Below are 4,162 nucleotides of genomic sequence, written 5' to 3'. Positions count from 1 at the left end.
TTATTGTGCCATCTAAAAGAGGCACAAAATCACTTTCACTGACTTTTTCATTAAATGTTCCCTCCTGGTGGAATGACCTGCCCAACTCAATCCTTAGCCATCTTCAAGAAATGACTAAAAACATATCTATTCTATTTTAATTCTACTTTATCTTCTTTTTTATAAAAAATAAAAACTAGCACTAGCTTTCTTTTTTTTTTTTCTATTCTATCTACTTGTTTTTTTTCTGTATGTGTGTGTGTGTGTGTGTGTGCGTATGTATATGAGCAATATCACTCGAGTACGAGAGCGATACCGGCTCTATATCAGCATGGCTGTGATTAGGCCAGAGTTTGACGGCACAATGACTGTTCGACGGCACAAGTGTAAATATATGAGCAAAACAACAACGGAGTGTCTTTGAAAACCCTTTTGTGCGGAACTACTTCCTTCCGCCATGGATTCAAATCTCAGTTTGACAGTTTAACAAGCTGAGCTCAAGCCTCAGTTACTAATTCAAAAACATCACTTTAGAACTAGTAACGAAGGAACATTGAGCTGCTTCATAAAAAGCTTATTGTATTACTTAATTAAAAGCTCACAGTATTATGTAGAGTAGAGTATTGTGAGAGAGAGATGGACTGAGCGAGTGTGATTACCAACATCTGACACAGCATTCATTCTCCAGCTCAATCTCATATTCACAATAAAACATTCGTTTGAATGTCTACAAAAGCAAGTTTTCGTCATTTTTCATGCAAAATGGTTCAAGCGCAGCTTTTGAATTTCTTTAAAAAGAAGACAACAGAAAAGGTATTATTTTTCCTTAATTAGAATTAAAAAAAAACCATTCCCCTGACAATGTTATTGTGCTGTATGTGTAACTGTGAGGGATTGACAGATGATAGGAGAACTGACATTATCGAGTCATCGACCTTGCAAAAACCAAACAAAAACACATCTTGAGAGTCCAAAAGCATTCACTGCGCGATGAAGCCTATTAAAACACAGGTAAAATAACCTTTTAATTCAAGCAATTAAAGAAATAAATACCCATGTATGAGTTTTTATGTTTGTATATTCATTGCACAAGCAATGTACTTTTCTGAATATCAGTAGGCCTACATGCGCGAGCACAAATGTGCTATTAATTTTATACAACAGTGCATAGTAGTGTTTCGTTCCTTGAATAAATCAGTTTTTGAACGAATCAAGTGAGCCAGTGATTCAACGGCCTATTCAGATGGACACTTTCCCTGCGTCCCAATGTGCATACTATCCAGCCTATCTGCACTAAATAGTATTGAAAATTACTAATATCACATAGAATTTAGGATGGATAGTATGCAAATTGGGACGTAGGCTTGTTTCGTTTCTAATTGAATCAGTCGTTTTGAACTAATCTTTTGATTTGAACGATTCAATAAATAATTTATAAAAAAAAACAGGGGCTTGCTGCCACCTACTGGTGGTTTTATTGTAATCATTATTTATCCATGACAGGCCTGAACCAGCCAAGGTTTCAGCACAAAATCACATTTAGCAATATTGTTTAATTATCAATATTGACCAAAATTCCTCCATTTCAGGCCCAAGAAGGGAAAAAAAAGCTTATAAATAATAGTTCATTTAATAAGGCTAATTTCATTAAATAAAAACCGTTTTAAAAATAGACAAATGTTGTAATCATTATGTAAAATTAAACTAAACGACCCACATACCCCCCCGAAAAAAGAAATTTACCACACCATCCCCCCTGAAATTTTTTAACAATTCGACCACTGTCAGTACTTAATACAACATAAAATAAACATGACAACTTGCCCCAACCTAAAGCTGATGACCTTTGTTATATAGCTGTTGCTTGTATTAAAGTGGTTACAAAAATACCATGTACAATATATAACTCACAAAAATGGGTCAATTATTATTAGTTTTGAAGTAGGCTTATTTGTTTGCAAAGCCATTTGATGTTTGACCAGAAAAGGTTAACAAAATATAAAACCAGATAAAGAAAGGCAACACTTTGCCCTTAGTTAGCTTCGACAGTACCAGTTGCTGTGTCTGCAGAAATATAAACATACATCAAAGCAATCTGTAAACCCCACCAAATGCGTAAATCCACATTATTAAAGGATAAAATTCAGTGTGAAAATGTGAATATGACTCACAATTGTCCCGATGGCCCTTATTTCCTGCCTTAGACTTGCTTTCTGCTGGTACAATGGCTCAGTCCTTTGAACTTCTGCTGTATCACATCCTGAATCTCTAGGAAGTCAGTTCACCCCCTACAGCTCAAAGAGCACGTGCACACAGTGAGTCCAGTCCTAATCTAGTGGCTGGCCCTAGTGACTGATTGCATACTGAGAAGTGCTGCCACCTCTACTGAGAAAAAGTGAGAAAGAAATGCTAATCAAGTAACCCACAGAGGAACTGGGAACAGCTGATTGTAGTAGACTGGTCAACTAATAAATTTTTTTCTAAGTGTAGATCATTAAATACCTTCTAATTCCACATGAAATGTAACCATCAATGACGTTTATGTGCATTTTTATGCATTTAATACCGTGTGATAATTTACTATATGTCTCAAAAATATTCTGCCCTACAAAGGCAAAAGACTGAGAAAAATGACTTTAAAGTTTTTTACTTGTCCAGTCAAATTAATTATAGGTAGGACACTGGAAATTTAATAAATTAGATATTTTAGTAATGAAAATGATCTACATTGAAAAATTGTGAGCTCAAACTTGATTTTTATCTCTATTTTGAAGTTAATGTACTCTGCCTTTGCATTGTCTGCAAAACTTGAGAAGTCACACCATGGCAAAAGGCAGTAACTTCCACATTATCAATATCTGGTTGCTGATCACCATTTACAAAATCGTTATTGTAACACCTGTATAAAATCTAGTGATCATGGGTGTGATCATCTCATATAGGCTATTGCATATAGTAATGTGACTGTAATTGTTTTTTGTTTTTTTTACCATAACAAGCAGACTAAAAATTAAAGATGTGAGTGGATACCAATTTATTTGCTATGCTCATTAACGTAAAATAATGCTAGACATAGCATAATTGCTTTTGTTGACTTGTATTAAATAGCCTAAACTAAAAGAACGATTTGTGGATTGATGTGAACGCCAGCAAGCAGGAATAATGCTTGAATGCTTGTGGATTAAACATCTCCGATGACGTTCATCGCCATGGGTTGATTTTATCGGGTTACAAGAAAAGATAGGATATGGATTTAACTGCGCACTGTTAGTAGGATACTGATTTTATGATTGATCATGCTAGCTACGGCATTCGAGTCCACAGGCGTCCAAATAAGTGACAGTGGTGAATAATCTGCATTACAAAAAGAAAAGAAAAAATATATATATTTGAAGGTTATTCACAATTAGCCTACGTATTGCTGCCAAGGTAACTAGTCTTTACAGTGCTTTGTTATATGGAGCTGTTTGGTAGATCGCGATCTATCTAACGCCTGTTTCACACATACTCCGTCTGCAGTGCGTATGCGGTCCGTGTGCGTTACGTATGCGGTGCAGAAGCAGCACGGACTCATTGAGCTTTCACACAGGACGCGTTTGCAGTTCGCTCCTCGCGGCTGTGCGCGAGACGGAACGGAACGCGGAAAGTGAAGTATACCCGGGCTCTAACGCCTGTTTCACACATACTCCGTCTGCAGTGCGTATGCGGTCCGTGTGCGTTACGTATGCGGTGCAGAAGCAGCAGGGACTCATTGAGCTTTCACACAGGACGCGTTTGCAGTTCGCTCCTGATCCGCAGCTGTTTAACACAAACACAACATTTATCCATAATTTTGATTTCAAATCCAAACGTTAGCGTATACTGAAAGTACCTATTCAGCATTGCGATCCTCTTTTATCACAGTTCAGTTACACAACCTTTCATAGACATATTCACGTTTAAACTCCATTAATATAAACAGCGTATTAAATGCATTTGGCTTCTAGATTTGTATATTAAGTTGCTCAAGCAAGTGGAAACACATTTGAACACAGCATATAACTTTGTTGTGTTAGGTTATCACAAATATTTTAAATTAAAACTTACCACTGACAGAAACAGTCGGGTCTCGTGCCTTTCACATTTAAATCTTTATTACAAACAGTCCCGCGGGTCTTAAAGAACTTTGTTTTTCTACCTCCAC

This window comes from Sinocyclocheilus rhinocerous, unplaced genomic scaffold (genome assembly GCF_001515625.1).
Source record: "Sinocyclocheilus rhinocerous isolate Xijiao unplaced genomic scaffold, SAMN03320098_v1.1 scaffold1455, whole genome shotgun sequence".
NCBI classification, from domain to species: domain Eukaryota; kingdom Metazoa; phylum Chordata; class Actinopteri; order Cypriniformes; family Cyprinidae; genus Sinocyclocheilus; species Sinocyclocheilus rhinocerous.
Note: the sequence above shows the minus strand (reverse complement) of the source record.